This window comes from Hemitrygon akajei, chromosome 28 (assembly GCF_048418815.1).
Source record: "Hemitrygon akajei chromosome 28, sHemAka1.3, whole genome shotgun sequence".
In the NCBI taxonomy this organism is placed as follows: Eukaryota; Metazoa; Chordata; class Chondrichthyes; order Myliobatiformes; family Dasyatidae; genus Hemitrygon; species Hemitrygon akajei.
The window spans coordinates 40,942,790-40,960,396 of NC_133151.1; the positions used below are offsets into that span (position 1 = coordinate 40,942,790).

General features: G+C 48.4%; 1 protein-coding gene across 1 annotated transcript in view; it reads left to right on the forward strand.

The window, feature by feature from the left end:
• Positions 1–2,509: 2,509 nt before the first annotated feature.
• LOC140717828 (cathepsin F-like) overlaps positions 2,510–17,607 on the forward strand; it is an 86,671-nt gene continuing 71,573 nt past the window's right edge. Inside the window, exons 1-3 of the transcript XR_012096625.1 lie at positions 2,510–2,876; positions 7,951–8,017; positions 14,910–15,023. The gene's annotated coding sequence lies outside the window, so the exon portion shown is untranslated. The remainder of the gene's footprint in view (positions 2,877–7,950; positions 8,018–14,909; positions 15,024–17,607) is intronic.

Sequence of the window (17,607 nt, forward strand, 5' to 3'; positions counted from 1 at the left end):
AAGCGGGACAGGTACATGGTTCCCTAATGTGGTACAGATACATGGCTTGCTAAAGCAATACAGATATATGGTTCCCTAAACCGGTACAGGTACATGGTTCCCTGGAGAGGTATAGGTACATTGTCCCTGAAACAGAACGGGTACATGGCTCCCTAAAGTGAGGCAAATATATGGCTCCCTAATGCAGTACAGGTATATGGCTTCCTGAAGCGGTACGGGTACATATCTCCCTGAAGAGGTACAGGTACATTGTCCTTAAAACAGTACAGGTCTTCATCAAGGACCTGGAGCCATTGCAATTTGCCTATCGTCACATTAGGTCAACGGCAGACACAATCTCAATGGCTCTCCACACGGCTTTAGACCACCTGGACAACACAATCACTTACGTCAGGTTGCTGTTCATCGACTATAGCTCAGCATTTAATACCATCATTCCCACAATCCTGGTTGAGATGTTGCAGAACCTGGGCCTCTGTACTTCCCTCTGTAATTGGATCCTCAACTTCCTATCCGGAAGACCACAGTCTGTGCGGATTAGTGATAACATATCGTCCCCGCTGACAATCAACATTGTCACAGCTCAGGGGTGTGTGCTTAGCCCACTGCTCTACTCTCTGTATACACATGACTATGTGGCTATGCATAGCTCAAATACCATCTACAAATTTGATGACGATACAACAATTGTTTGTAGAATCTCAGGTGGTGACGGGAGGGCATACAGGAGTGAGATATGCCAACTAGTGGAATGGTGCCGCAGCAACAACCTGGCACTCAATGTCAGTAAGATGAAAGAGCTGATTGTGGACATCAGGAAGGGTACAATGAAGGAACACATACCAATCCTCACAGAGGGATCAGAAGTGGAGAGAGTGAGCAGCTTCAAGTTCCTAGGTGCCAAGATCTTTAAGGATCTAACCTGGTCACAACTTATTGATGTATTCATAAAGAAGGCAAGACAGTGGCAATACTTCATTAGGAGTTTGAAGAGATTTGGCACGTCAACAAATACACTCAAAAACTTCTATAGTTGTATCGTAGAGAGCATTCTGACAGGCTGCATCACTGTCAGGTATGGAGGGGCTACTGCACAGAACCAAAAGAAGCTGCAGAAGGTTGTAAGTTTAGTCGGCTCCATCTTGGGCACTAGCCTACAAAGTATTCAGGACATCTTTAGGGAGCGGTGTCTCAGAAAGTCAGCATCCATTATTAAAGATCTCCAGCACCCAGGTCCTGCCTTTTTCTTACTGTTACCATCAGGTAGGAGATGCAGAAGACTGAAGGCGCACACTCAGCGATTCAGGAACAGCTTCTTACCCTCTGCCCTCCGATTCCTAAATGAACATTGAAGCTTTGGACACTAGCTCACTTTTTTAATATACAGTATTTCTGCTTTTGTATATTTTTTTTCAAATCTATTCAATATATGTACTTGATTTACTTGTTCATTTATTATTATGTTTCATTTTATTTATTATTTTTTTTCTCTTGCTGCTAGATTATGTTTTGCATTGAACTGCTGCTGTTAAGTTAACAAATTTCACGTCACATGCCGGTGATAATAAACCTGATTCTTATTCTGAAAGCGGTACAGGTACATGACTCCCTAAAGCGCAATAATGGGCAATTCCCCGTGCTTATCCAAACTTCTCTTATTCTTTGAAATCGAGCTCATAATCACCTCTTGCACTGGCAGCTCGTTCCATGGTGTCTCCACTCTCTGAGTGAAGGAGTCCCCTTCACATTCCCCTTAAACTTTACACCTTTCAACCTTAACTCATGGCTAGTTGTTGTCCCACTCAACCTCGGTGTTTGAATTTACCCCGTCTATACCCCTCAGTGATTCACATTGTTCTCTGAAATCTCCTCTCCGTCTGTGGTGATTGTGCATGAGTGGGATGGCTATGGATGGCTTTGATCTGGGTGCAAGTGGAAAGACTAGGCACTTTAATAGGTTGGCATGGACTCGATGGGCCAAACCTCCTCCTCCTGTGCTGTATTTTTCTATGACACTGTGACTCTACGCTTCATCCGCCTTGGCTGGCGCCAACCAGCATCCCACAAACAAAGTGGCATTTCTGATGTTTGCTCTGCACAACTAACCTCTTGACCATGCCTGCATACTTTTGCCCCTCGTGTTTCTGCAGCATGAATGGCCGATTAGGCGGGTGTCCCTAATAAAGTGGCCACTGAGTGCACGCCGGTGAAAATTAACCTGACCCCGATTCTGAGATTGGTTAGCATGGAGCAGATGGGCCGAAAGGCCAATTCCACGCTCTTTGACTCTGTGACTCTCCGAGTACGTCTGCGGCTCTCGGGCACACAGAGCACTTTGTTAATCTGGTGCACCGATATCTGAACCTTTGACTTCAGGCGAATTCTGCACAGCTTCTGAAGCTGCAGAATGTGGGGCGAGTGACAGTGAAGTTGTGCGGAAAAGATGAATAAGCTCGATACCAGGGATGCGAGACGATAAGGATCAGAAGATGCTGGAGCATTGAAACCATAAATGCAATAACCTGTTTGAAAGAAATGGTGCAAGCATTTGATGGGGTTAAAAGCAAACAAGTTAACCACACTCAGTAAAATCGGCGCTGTCGTGGTCATAGAACTCTGCCAGTTCTAAGCTTTGCTGTCACATCTTCCTATCAGCAGAGATATTGCCTTGACAACTGCATGAGTCAGCAGTTTCGCAAGAGTCAGAGTCACCTCTCACCTCTTCAAATCTCCTGCCACCTCTCCCGCGCATCACATTCCAGTTTCACCGGCACTCGGAAGCCATGCATCGTCGCCTTGTGCTGATGGCCCTCCTGGCGTTCGCCTCCCGGTGCTGTGCAGGCAGGTGGCGTGGCCCCAGCGCGGGGCTGGAGAAGGTAGGTGCCAATTATGCCCGCCCAGGAACGCCGGCAACGCAACTTGGGAAACGGCGATTTCCCGACCATCTACAGGTTACTTGCTTTAGCGATGTGTCTGGAGCTCCCTGCTTTTTTTCCCAGTGGGGTCTGTCAGATCTGCCTCAGGGAAAGCCGTTTCAGATAACGGTTTTTCAGAAAATTGCTCCCCTGACACCGTAGGGCTCCCTTAACTTGCCCCAGCTTTTCGCACAAAACCGGTGGTTGTTCTGACTGCCGCCAGTGGTTTTCACATGTTCAGGTGTCAAAGGAAGGAGGTCTAAGGTCAGATCACACCAAATAATATCAGAGCCGAGCGGCTGTCTAGCACTGAGGGTGAAAGTTCGCACCCTGCTTCACAATTTAAAACCAGAGCTGGTCAGGGTACCGAGCAGCCGGAAAGCGCTGTCACGAGAGATGCGGCGTCCCAGAACCAGAGTGGCTAGTTCGATCCCGACCGCCGGTGCACCTATGTGTGTGGAGTTTCCACGTTCTCTCTGACAGCTTTCTCCCGCAGCTTCTGGTTTTCAAAGATGAAGAGTCTCGGTGGGTTACTGATGAGGGATCTCAGTGGGTTTATGGTGGGTTTTTGATGAGGAATCTCACTGGGTTAATGGTGGGTTTCTATAAGGGATCTTAGTGGGTTAATGGTGGGTTACTGATGAGGGATCTCAGTGGGTTAATGGTGGGTTTCTATAAGGGATCTCAGTGGGTTAATGGTGGGTTTCTATAAGGGATCTCAGTGGATTAATGGTGCGTTTCTATAAGGGATCTCAGTGGGTTAATGGTGGGTTTCTATAAGGGATCTCAGTGGGTTAATGGTGGGTTTCTATAAGGGATCTCAGTGGGTTAATGGTGCGTTTCTATAAGGGATCTCAGTGGGTTAATGGTGGGTTACTGATGAGGGATCTCAGTAGGTTAATGGTGGGTTTTTGATGAGGAATCTCACTGGGTTAATGGTGGGTTTCTATAAGGGATCTCAGTGGGTTAATGGTGGGTTTCTATAAGGGATCTCAGTGGATTAATGGTGCGTTTCTATAAGGGATCTCAGTGGGTTAATGGTGGGTTTCTATAAGGGATCTCAGTGGGTTAATGGTGGGTTTCTATAAGGGATCTCAGTGGGTTAATGGTGCGTTTCTATAAGGGATCTCAGTGAGTTAATGGTGGGTTACTGATGAGGGATCTCAGTGGGTTAATGGTGGGTTTTTGATGAGGAATCTCAGTGGGTTAATGGTGGGTTTCTATAAGGGATCTCAGTGGGTTAATGGTGGGTTTCTATAAGGGATCTCAGTGGGTTAATGGTGGGTTTTTGATGAGGAATCTCACTGGGTTAATGGTGGGTTTCTATAAGGGATCTCAGTGGGTTAATGGTGGGTTACTGATGAGGGATCTCAGTGGGTTAATGGTGGGTTACTGATGAGGGATCTCACTGGGTTAATGGTGGGTTACTGATGAGGGATCTCAGTGGGTTAATGGTGGGTTTCTATAAGGGATCTCAGTGGGTTAATGGTGCGTTTCTATAAGGGATTTCAGTGGATTAATGGTGGGTTACTGATGAGGGATCTCAGTGGGTTAATGGTGGGTTTCTATAAGGGATCTCAGTGGGTTAATGGTGGGTTTTTGATGAGGAATCTCACTGGGTTAATGGTGGGTTTCTATAAGGGATCTCAGTGGGGTAATGGTGGGTTTCTATAAGGGATTTCACTGGGTTAATGATGGGTTTCTGGTTCGATGAGGGTCGCGGTGGGTTAATGGTGGGTTTCTGATGATGGGTCTTAGTGAATTACAGTTGGTTTCTGGTTCAATGTGGGGTCTCAGTTCATTAATGATGGGATTCTAGTTCGATGATGGATCTCAGTGGGTTACTAGTTGGTTTTTGGTTCAATGGGTCTCAGTGGGTTAATGGTTTGATGAGGGAACTTGGTGGGTTAAACGTAGGTTTCTGATGATGGGTCTCGGTGAGTTACTAGTTGGTTTCTGGTTAAATGAGGGGTCTCGGTGAGTTACTAGTTGATTTCTGTTTAGATGACTGGTCTCAGTGGTTTATTAGTTGGTTTCTGGTTCGATGAGGGTCTCAGTGGGTTAAAAGTGAGTTTCTGATGAGGGGTCTCGGTGTGTTAATGGTGGGTTTCTGGTTTGATGATGGGTCTCAGTGGGTTACTAGTTGGTTTTTGGTTCAATGGGTCTCAGTGGGTTAATGGTTTGATGAGGGAACTTGGTGGGTTAAACGTAGGTTTCTGATGATGGGTCTCGGTGAGTTACTAGTTGGTTTCTGGTTAAATGAGGGGTCTCGGTGAGTTACTAGTTGATTTCTGTTTAGATGACTGGTCTCAGTGGTTTATTAGTTGGTTTCTGGTTCGATGAGGGTCTCAGTGGGTTAAAAGTGAGTTTCTGATGAGGGGTCTCGGTGTTAATGGTGGGCTTCTGGTTTGATGATGGGTCTCAGTAGGTTACTAGTTGGTTTCTGGTTTGATGAGGGTCGCGGTGTGTTAATGGTGGGTTTCTGGTTCGATGATGGGTCTCAGTAGGTTACTAGTTGGTTTCTGGTTTGATGAGGGTCGCGGTGTGTTAATGGTGGGTTTCTGGTTCGATGATGGGTCTCAGTAGGTTACTAGTTGGTTTCTGGTTTGATGAGGGTCGCGGTGTGTTAATGGTGGGTTTCTGGTTCGATGATGGGTCTCAGTAGGTTACTAGTTGGTTTCTGGTTTGATGAGGGTCTCAGTGGGTTAAAAGTGAGTTTCTGATGAGGGTCGCGGTGTGTTAATGGTGGGTTTCTGGTTCAATGAGAATCGTGGTGTGTTAATGGTGGGTTTCTGGTTCGATGAGAATCACGGTGTGTTAATGGTGGGTTTCTGGTTCGATGAGAATCACGGTGTGTTAATGGTGGGTTTCTGGTTCGATGAGGGTCTCAGTGGGTTAATGGTGGGTTTCTGGTTCGATGAGTGGTCTCGGTGAGTTACTAGTTGATTTCTGTTTAGATGACGGGTCTCAGTGGGTTATTAGTTGGTTTCTGGTTCGATGAGGGTCTCAGTGGGTTAAAAGTGAGTTTCTGATGAGGGTCTCGGTGTGTTAATGGTGGGTTTCTGGTTCGATGAGGGTCGCGGTGTGTTAATGGTGGGTTTCTGGTTCGATGAGGGTCGCGGTGTGTTAATGGTGGGTTTCTGGTTCGATGAGAATCACGGTGTGTTAATGGTGGGTTTCTGGTTCGATGAGGGTCTCAGTGGGTTAATGGTGGGTTTCTAGTTCAATGAGGGTCTCAGTGGGTTACTAGTTGGTTTCTAGTTCGATGAGGGTCTCAGTGGGTTAATGGTGGGTTTCTGGTTCGATGAGGGTCGCGGTGTGTTAATGGTGGGTTTCTGGTTCAATGATAATCACGGTGTGTTAATGGTGGGTTTCTGGTTCGATGAGGGTCTCAGTGGGTTAATGGTGGGTTTCTAGTTCGATGAGGGTCTCAGTGGGTTACTAGTTGGTTTCTAGTTCAATGAGGGTCTCAGTGGGTTAATGGTGGGTTTCTGGTTCGATGAGGGTCGCGGTGTGTTAATGGTGGGTTTCTGGTTCGATGAGAATCACGGTGTGTTAATGGTGGGTTTCTGGTTTGATGAGGGTCTCAGTGGGTTAATGGTGGGTTTCTAGTTCGATGAGGGTCTCAGTGGGTTACTAGTTGGTTTCTAGTTCGATGAGGGTCTCAGTGGGTTAATGGTGGGTTTCTGGTTCGATGAGGGTCGCGGTGTGTTAATGGTGGGTTTCTGGTTCGATGAGAATCGTGGTGTGTTAATGGTGGGTTTCTGGTTCGATGAGGGTCTCAGTGGGTTAATGGTGGGTTTCTAGTTCGATGAGGGTCTCAGTGGGTTACTAGTTGGTTTCTAGTTCGATGAGGGTCTCAGTGGGTTAATGGTGGGTTTCTGGTTCGATGAGGGTCACGGTGTGTTAATGGTGGGTTTCTGGTTCGATGAGGGTCTCAGTGGGTTACTAGTTGGTTTCTGGTTCGATGAGGATCTCAGTGGGTTAATGGTGGGTTTCTGGTTCGATGAGGGTCTCAGTGGTTTATTAGTTGGTTTCTGGTTCGATGAGGGTCTCAGTGGTTTATTAGTTGGTTTCTGGTTCGATGAGGGTTTCAATGGGTTAATGGTGGGTTTCTGGTTCGATGAAGGTCTCAGTGGGTTACTAGTTGGTTTCTGGCTAAATGAGGGGTCTCGGTGAGTTACTAGTTGATTTCTGTTTAGATGACTGGTCTCAGTGGTTTATTAGTTGGTTTCTGGTTTTATGAGGGTCTCAGTGGGTTAAAAGTGAGTTTCTGATGAGGGGTCTCGGTGTGTTAATGGTGGGTTTCTGGTTCAATGAGAATCGCGGTGTGTTAATGGTGGGTTTCTGGTTCGATGAGAATCACGGTGTGTTAATGGTGGGTTTCTGGTTCGATGAGAATCACAGTGTGTTAATGGTGGGTTTCTGGTTCGATGAGGGTCTCAGTGGGTTAATGGTGGGTTTCTGGTTCGATGAGGGTTTCAGTGGGTTACTAGTTGGTTTCTGGTTAGATGAGGGGTCTCGGTGAGTTACTAGTTGATTTCTGTTTCTGATGACGGGTCTCAGTGGGTTATTAGTTGGTTTCTGGTTCGATGAGGGTCTCGGTGGGTTAATGGTGTATTTCTAGTTCAATGATGGGTCTCGGTGGGTTAATGGTGGGTTTCTGATTTGACGTGGGGTCTTGGTGGGTTAATGTTGGTGTTTCTGTTTCGAAGGGGCAGCCCATTGGGTTACCGGCCAATATTAACTGCCATTGGTCAGAATGGACAGCAATGTGGAAACAATGGGAGTAAAGGAGCACAGACTCAATGGGCTGAAGGGCTGATGTGCCTACTGCACTTCCCCATGACCTTATGACTCCAGCTGGCTCCTATTAACTTTATCCCAGGATAACTTTCCTGGGAGTCCCATGCCCTTCCCAGGAGATCTCTTCCAGGATTCTCCATCGGAATGGATTGTGGGATGGGGGCCGGAAGCAGGGGATTAAAATCATTTGCCACAATGGTTACGGTTCTTTCCTAATTGATTGTCCCAGGACAAGATGATGCTGATGTTTCGAGATTTTATGAAAACTTACAACAAGACGTACAAGGATCACAAAGGTAAGAGTTGGCCCTTGGGATCTGGAATGTTTCCTTGTCTTAAAGTGATTTATTATTGTCTCATGTACTGAGTTACAGAGAAAATCATGGCCACACTTACAGGCTGCCCCCAGCACACCCTCGGGCGTGTTGGCAGTTAACACAAATGACTCATTTCGTGGCATGGTTCGACGTTCCATTGAATCTCACATGCCCTTGCAGGTCATCACATTACACCGGCCCATCAAAGCAGCATGAGCAGAAACAGCAACAGAATAAAGTGTTACAGTTTCAGAGGAAGTGCAGTGCAGGCAGGCGATGGGGTGCAAGGTAGATTATGAGGTCAAGTGTCCATCTTATCATACTCCAGTCTGTCAATAGCCTTCTAACGATGGGGTAGAAGCTGTCCTTGAGCCTGGTGGTAGGTGGTTATGGACTCTTGTCTCTTCCGTCCTGTGGGAGATTGGGAGTAGAAGGGAAAATGGCTGCAGATGGGGGGTGGTGGGTGGTCTTTGATTATGCTGCTTTCCCGAGGCAGTGGGAAGTGTTGGCAACTTGAGGCAATATGTCAAGGGGCATTAATTCCTGATGATCCTGAATTCCTCCCTTGACTTGAGTGGCTGGCGAATTCACTTAGGTATGAAGTGTGTGGGTCAGGCATCTCTTGTTCAATGGTGTTCTTGAACAAGAAGGTGTTCTTATTTTTGAATCGCAATAAATAACCTTCAAGATTTGGAAACCTTGCAATCTGCAGAGAGAAGGGGTTTAATTTATGCTGGTTTTGTGTTTAGCTCAACATGGTGGAACAAAGGTCCTATTCCTGTGCTGTACAGATTTTGGGCCCGAAAGACAACAGAAGCTCAAACTAGGACTGTTCACAGACATTTGGCCCATCCGCTTCAGGAACAGGGGGACGTATGAGGATTCACTCAGTGGCTCTCTATACGCTACCTCCTGTACCTAATAAAGAGGCCACTGAGTGTATGTCCGTGGTCTTCTGCTGCTGTAGCCCATCCACTTCAAGGCTCAACGTGTTGTGCATTCAGAGATGCTCTTCTGCACACCACTGTTGTAACACGTAGTTTCTGAGGTACTGTCGTCTTTCTATCAGCTTGAACCAGTCTGGCCATTCTCTTCTGACCTCTCTCATTAACAAGGCGTTTTCATCCACAGAACTGCCACTCACTGGCTGTGTGTTGTTTCTCACACCATTCTCTGTAAACTGGTGTGAATACCCCAGGAGATCAGCAGTTTCTGAGATACTCAAACCACCCCGTCTGGCACCAACAATCATTCCAGGGTCAAAGTCACTTGGATCACATTTCTTCCCCATTGCGATATTTGGTTTGAGCAACAACTGAACCTCTTGACCATGTGTGCATGCTTTAATGCATTGAGTTGCTGCCAAGCGATTGGCTCATTAGGTAATGCATTAACGAGCAGGAGTACAGGGGTACCTAATAAAGTGGCCACTGAGTGAGTAGCTGTTCATCACTGTTTTTCAGCGTGGGCATCTGAGCAAAGCAAACGGAGACTGTGTGCTTTCCTTGTGGGCAGGGGGAGAAAGATTCTCGATACTCGAGGGGTGGGGAGGTGGGGAAGGGCAGGGGGAGAAAGATTCTCGATACCCATGGGGATGAGACGTTGGCTGGGAAGGGCAAATGCAGAGCCAGGCATCAGATCAGATCTGCTGCAGGTTAGTGAACAGGAAAATTAAAAACAGTTTTGTGGAACCTCATTCTTTTCCTATCTCGTGCATGGGTGTGCGTGTGTGCTGCTGCTGGGCTCCAACCAGTTACATCACCAAGCCTCGCTGAGATGAAGTGTGAAGATCAGAAGATTAAGAGATGATGTATTCAGAGTTCTGGATGGTTATCAACTTGCTGTTTGCTGATTGAACTCTTTGATAGCAGGGGTACCATCAGATCAAAATGATGCTATCTATAACGTGGGGCTGTTTCGGGAATGAATACTGAAAGTGTCCAGAAAGATGTGGGAGAAAAGATACCGGATATCTGATCTGTCTCTGCCATTTATAGTTCTATGAATTTCTATCAGATCTTCCCTCAGCCTCTGCCCCTTGTGTATCGACAAAACAACCTCTGCCTACAGCTCATTACTGTCAATATACAACCTTTTCCCCCCCCCATTCCGGGAAACACCTTAATAAATTTTCTTTGAACTCTCTCCAGCTTTCTTAGGAGGGCGGGTGGGCAAAACTGTGCACAGTACTCCAGGTGTGGTCTTACCGTACCCGACTGGACAATTAGCATCCATTTCCTGTAATCAGCGCCCAAACTGATGCAAGCCAGCAAGCCAAAGGCCTTCACTGCCCTGTCTACCTGTGACACCGCTTTCATGGGACCATGTCTTAGCTACACCTGTACACCTGCTCATTAATGCAACTTTCTAATCAGCCAATCATGTGGCAGTAACTCCATGCATAAGAGCATGCAGACATGCTCAGGAGATTCAGTTGTTGTTCAGGCCGAACATCAGAGAGGGGAAGAAGTGTGACCTAGGTGATTTTGACCGTGGAATGATTGTGGTGCCAGACGGGGTGGTTTGAGTATCTCAGAAACTGGGATTTTCACACACAACAGTCTCTAGAGTTTACAGAGAATGGTACGAGAAACAAAAAACAGCCAGTGAGCGGGAGTTCTGTGGGTGGAAATGCCTCGTTAATGAGAGAGGACAGAGGAGAATGGCCAGACTGGTTCAAGCTGACAGAAAAGTGACAGTAACTCGGATAACCACACATTACAACAGTGGTGTGCAGAAGAGCATCTCTGAACCTTGAAGTGGATGGGCTACAGCAGAAGACTAAGAACATACACTTAGGCCACTTTATTAAGTACAGGAGGTACCTGATAGAGTGGCCACTGAGTGTATGCTCGAGGTCCCCCTGTTCTGGAAGCAGATGGGCCTAATGTTCTGTGGGATGTAAAAAGTGTCTGCAAACAGACTGTTGTTTGGGCTTCCATAACAGTTTGTGAAGATTCAGCATGTCATCTAAAACATTGAACTTCAATTGATGCACAGTGGAGAGTATCCTCATTGGCTGCATCACAGCGTGATGTATCCTCATTGGCTGCATCACAGCGTGATGTATCCTCATTGGCTGCATCACAGCGTGTTGTATCCTCATTGGCTGCATCACAGCGTGATGTATCCTCATTGGCTGCATCACAGCGTGTTGTATCCTCATTGGCTGCATCACAGCGTGTTGTATCCTCATTGGCTGCATCACAGCGTGATGTATCCTCATTGGCTGCATCACAGCGTGTTGTATCATCATTGGCTGCATCGCAGCGTGTTGTATCCTCATTGGCTGCATCGCAGCGTGATGTATCATCATTGGCTGCATCGCAGCGTGATGTATCCTCATTGGCTGCATCACAGCGTGTTGTATCCTCATTGGCTGCATCACAGCGTGATGTATCATCATTGGCTGCATCACAGCGTGTTGTATCCTCATTGGCTGCATCACAGCGTGTTGTATCCTCATTGGCTGCATCACAGCGTGATGTATCCTCATTGGCTGCATCACAGCGTGTTGTATCATCATTGGCTGCATCACAGCGTGTTGTATCCTCATTGGCTGCATCGCAGCGTGATGTATCATCATTGGCTGCATCGCAGCGTGATGTATCCTCATTGGCTGCATCACAGCGTGTTGTATCATCATTGGCTGCATCACAGCGTGTTGTATCCTCATTGGCTGCATCACAGCGTGTTGTATCCTCATTGGCTGCATCACAGCGTGATGTATCCTCATTGGCTGCATCACAACGTGTTGTATCATCATTGGCTGCATTGCAGCGCAGTGCATCCTCACTGGCTGCATCACAGCGTGTTGTATCCTCATTGGCTGCATCACAGCGTGATGTATCCTCATTGGCTGCATCACAACGTGTTGTATCATCATTGGCTGCATTGCAGCGCAGTGCATCCTCACTGGCTGCATCACAGCACGACATATCCTGACTAGCTGCATCCATCGCAACCTGGCGTATCCTGACTGGCTGATCACTGCTGGGCATCAATACCCAGGAATAGAAACTTCTACAAATAGTAGTAGATACAGCTCAGCCCATCACGGGTAAAGATCTCCTCACCACTGAGCACATCTGCAAGGATCACTGCCACAAGAAAGCAGCGTTATCCATCTAGGGCCCCACCAACCCGGTCATGCTCTCTTCACACTGCTGCCATCAGGAAGGAGGTACAGGAACCTCAGGTCCCACACCACCAGGTTCAGCAACAGTTATTACCCCTCAACCATCAGGCTCCTGAACCAGTGAGGACAACCTCAACTCTGAACTGATTCCATCGGGAAGGAGGTACAGGAGCCTCAGGTCCCACACCACCAGGTTCAGCAACAGTTATTACCCCTCAACCATCAGGCTCCTGAACCAGTGAGGACAACCTCAACTCTGAACTGATTCCATTGGGAAGGAGGTACAGGAGCCTTAGGTCCCACACCACCAGGTTCAGCAACAGTTATTACCCCTCAACCATCAGGCTCCTGAACCAGTGAGGATAACCTCAACTCTGAACTGATTCCATCGGGAAGGAGGTACAGAAGCCTCAGGTCCCACACCACCAGGTTCAGGAAGAGTTATTACCCCTCAACCATCAGGCTCCTGAACCAGTGAGGACAACCTCAACTCTGAACTGATTCCATTGGGAAGGAGGTACAGGAGCCTTAGGTCCCACACCACCAGGTTCAGGAACAGTTATTACCCCTCAACCATCAGGCTCCTGAACCAGTGAGGACAACCTCAACTCTGAACTGATTCCATTGGGAAGGAGGTACAGGAGCCTTAGGTCCCACACCACCAGGTTCAGGAACAGTTATTACCCCTCAACCATCAGGCTCCTGAACCAGTGAGGACAACCTCAACTCTGAACTGATTCCATCAGGAAGGAGGTACAGAAGCCTCAGGTCCCACACCACCAGGTTCAGGAACAGTTATTACCCCTCAACCATCAGGCTCCTGAACCAGTGAGGATAACCTCAACTCTGAACTGATTCCACACCTACAGGCTCACTTTCAAGGACTCATTGCAAATCACCTCAATATTGTTTATAATTTTGTGTATCATTATTATTTTGTATTTGCACAGTTTGTCTGTGGATGTTTGTGTTTCGGGTGTTTGTGCATAGTTGGTCATCGGTTCTCTTGTTTTTCTTTGTTCTCCTGTGGTTGGCCGCATGCCAATGAACTCCAGGGTTGTGTGTACTTTGATAATAAATTTACATTGAACTTTGAAAAGAAACATCACACAGACACACTCAACCACAAACATACTCACAGAGACAGAAACACAGAAGATGCACAAACACACAGTAACACACACATTTACTGATGCATACACACATATTCACAAAACACACACTCAGACACATTCTCAAACACACATGCACACCAGACACACACTCTCTCACACACAAACTCTCTCTGACATGCACACCCAGACACACTTGCACACACACCCTTTCTCACACACACTGACACACAGAGAAACACTCTCATGACAAGCAGACACACTCACACACACAGACACACACACTCAAACACAAACACACTCACACAGACAGAAACTCAGAAAACATAAACACTGAGAAATACTCACACACAAACACACGTTTTCACACACAGTCACACACACACTCAATCTCACACACACATAGTCACACGCGCACACTCTCTCGCGCTGCAAAGGGAGCCTACAGTGCCTCCGGTCCTGACAATCTTCCTTTCCAGTCTATCCAGTAAATCGTCCGAACACCGGGTTGTGCCTCACTCCAGGACCAGGGCCCCGGTCACCTCGTCCTTGTTTGCACTGATTGTTGACCTCAGAAAATGTGTTATTAATCATGTTTTGGTTGTACATCTTGCCTTTTGAACTGCCAGTAAGCAGTCGCCCAACTTCAGTAGCACCATCTTTAACTGAATGCCCACAAGTAAATGAACCTCAGGATAGTATAGGGAAATAGGTTGATAGGGTGGTCAAGATGGCTTATGAAATGCTTGCTTTTATTAGTTGAGGCATTGAGTTTATAAGTCAGGAGGTTATGTTGCAACTTCATAAAACTCTGGTTGGGCCACATCTGGAGTATTGCATACATTTCTGGTTGCCCCACTATAGGAAGGATGTTGTGGCTTTGGAGAGAGGGCAGAAGAGATTTACCAGGATGCTGTCTGGTTTAGAGGGCATGTGCTATCATGGGAGGCTGGATAAATTGTGTTGTTTTCTTTGGGGTGGCAGAGGCTGAGTGAGAGCTGATACAGGTATACCAAGAGGCATAAATGAAGTAGACAGGGAGTATCTTTGCCCCAGGGTTGAAATATCTAATACTAGAGGGCATGCATTGAAAGTGAGAGGGGTAAGTTTTTTACTCAGTGGATGCCCAGTATGGTGGTAGGGGCACATATATTAGAGGCTTTTAAGAGACGTTTGGATAGGCACATGGATGCGAGGAAGATGGAGGAATATGGACATGGTGTGGGTAGGAGGAATTAGGTTTGGGTGATTTTGATTTGCTTTTTAGCTGGTTCAGTATAACATTGTGGGCCGAATGGCCTGTTCCTGTGCTGGACTCTTCTATCTTCTATAGTCTGTGCTTTATTTCTGAACAAACTTAGAACAAATTGCAACACCTTGCAATTGTCCAGTTTGAACACTATTTGCCATCCATTGGCCCACATCCCCAGCTCAAGAAGCTGCCCCTATTATTAACCTTCATCACTGTCCAATGACCACTGACCACTGTGAGTGGTAGGGGTTCACCACGGACACTGTGACTGAGGGCAGTAAGGGGGCAACTTGGACTCGAGGGACAGATTGGTCCCTTTCTATGCGGCTTTAACGGGGGTTAACACATGGGATTTTCTCTCCTACGTAGAGGAGATGCGTCGCTTTGAGATCTTCGTGGAGAACATGGAGGAAGTGAGGATGCTGCAGGAGACAGAGGAAGGCACGGCGAGATACGGTGTCACCAAATTCAGTGACCTCTCAGGTACAGTTCTACTCTCTCCTCTGCCATCGCCCTATTTACGCTCATCCCTCACTTACTCGTGCAGACCAGCCCCTGTCACCCACACTGTTGTGAAGTTTGAGCAAAGTAACACCATTTTCATACAGAAATTGACCAGCTGGATACAGGTGTTGACCTTATGTGTGTTCAAATGCCTCATTCACCAAATCAATCACTAATCACACGATAATAGAAGCATCAATAGCCAATAGAATCTCCACATTAAAGGCCAATGGTATTTCAGAACTAGCAAAGTAACTGACCAATAGTAACCCTTAATTTGCATCCTTACCTTGTCTCCGTATGTCAAATGGCCCCCGTCCCCGGTTGTGCAAAGGGATTTACACCACTTGTCTAAAAGGAGTTTGTACGTTCTCCCCGTGGCTACCTGGGTTTCCTCTGGCAGTTCCAGTTTCCTCCCACAGTCCAAAGCCGTAGGGGTAACGGGGAATAAGATGGGCGTGCTGCACTGACAGAATAAAGGGTGACAGAGTCAAAGAGGTTGGAGAGGATACTGAATCCTCGAGAGGGGAAAGAGAGAGAGGGAGGGAGGGAGAGAGTGAGGGTGAGGGAGAGGGGGAGAGGGTGATGGAGGGAGAGGGAGAAGGAGGGGAAGAGAGAGGAGTAGAGGGAGAGGGAGGGGGAGGGAGATAGACAGAGGGGAAGAGAGAGGGAGGGAGAGAAAGGGTGATGGAGAGAGGGAGAGAGGACAGAGGGAGATGGAGGGAGGGTAGGAAGGAGGGGGAGAGAGAGTGTGGGAGGGATTTAGAAGGGTAGTGGGAGAAGAAGAGAGAGAGGGAGAGGGAAAGATGGGGAGGGGAAGAAGGAGAGGGGGAGAGAGAGGGTGAAGGAGAGAGGGGGAGCGGGGAGAGAGAATGGAGGGAGAGGGATAGAGAGAGAGAGAAAGGGAGATAGAGAAAGGGGGAGAGAGAGGGAGAGGGAGGTGGAAGGGAGGGAGAGGGGGAGAAAGGGGAGGGAAGAGAGGGAGGGAGAGAGAAGGACAGAGGGAGATGGAGGGAGGGAGAGAGAGTGGGAGGGGTTTAAGGTAGTGGGAGATGGAGAGGAGAGAGGGAGGGGCTGAGAGTGGTTGCGAAAGGGGAGGGAATGGGGAGGATGAGGAGAAAGAGGGGGGGAAGAGAGAGGGAGGGAGGGGTAGTGGAAGGAGGAAAGGAGAGGGGATGAATGCAAGGGAAGAAAGTGGCTGGTGAAAGGTGGAGAGAGAGAGAGGAAGGTCGGCAGATGCAGATTACCATCTGGGTGAAAGGGGAAGATTAAACCGGGGAAGTCCAGGGCTGGAGTTCTGTGGATTCACTGAATTGAAGGAGCCACGGTGAGCGACGAGGACTTGTGTCAGCTCGAAAAACCCCGACGCAGCGCACTGATGAGAGTGGGCAGCAGCAGGGTAGGTCCTCAGGATTGTCTCCAGCGGAGTCCCCTCCACGGCCCATTGCTTTTCAGACAGCGAGAGTGCAGACACTCCGACTTGAGTGAGGGTGAGGGAGAGAGAGGGAGGGAGATGAGAGTGGGCATCAGCAGGGTAGGTCCTCAGGGTTGTCTCCAGCGGAGTCCCCTCCACGGCCCATTGCTTTTCAGACAGCGAGAGTGCAGACACTCCGACTTGAGTGAGGGTGAGGGAGAGAGAGGGAGGGAGATGAGAGTGGGCATCAGCAGGGTAGGTCCTCAGGGTTGTCTCCAGCGGAGTCCCCTCCACGGCCCATTGCTTTTCAGACAGCGAGAGTGCAGACACTCCGACTTGAGTGAGGGTGAGGGAGAGAGAGGGAGGGAGATGAGAGTGGGCATCAGCAGGGTAGGTCCTCAGGGTTGTCTCCAGCGGAGTCCCCTCCACGGCCCATTGCTTTTCAGACAGCGAGAGTGCAGACACTCCGACTTGAGTGAGGGTGAGGGAGAGAGAGGGAGGGAGATGAGAGTGGGCAGCAGCAGGGTAGGTCCTCAGGATTGTCTCCAGCGGAATCCCCTCCACGGCCCATTGCTTTTCAGACAGCGAGAGTGCAGACACTCCGACTGGAGTGAGGGTGAGGGAGAGAGAGGGAGGGAGATGAGAGTGGGCATCAGCAGGGTAGGTCCTCAGGATTGTCTCCAGCGGAGTCCCCTCCACGGCCCATTGCTTTTCAGACAGCGAGAGTGCAGACACTCCGACTGGAGTGAGGGTGAGGGAGAGAGAGGGAGGGAGATGAGAGTGGGCAGCAGCAGGGTAGGTCCTCAGGATTGTCTCCAGCGGAGTCCCCTCCACGGCCCATTGCTTTTCAGACAGCGAGAGTGCAGACACTCCGACTTGAGTGAGGGTGAGGGAGAGAGAGGGAGGGAGATGAGAGTGGGCAGCAGCAGGGTAGGTCCTCAGGATTGTCTCCAGCAGAGTCCCCTCCACGGCCCATTGCTTTTCAGACAGCGAGAGTGCAGACACTCCGACTGGAGTGAGGGTGAGGGAGAGAGAGGGAGGGAGATGAGAGTGGGCAGCAGCAGAGTAGGTCCTCAGGATTGTCTCCAGCGGAGTCCCCTCCACGGCCCATTGCTTTTCAGACAGCGAGAGTGCAGACACTCCGACTGG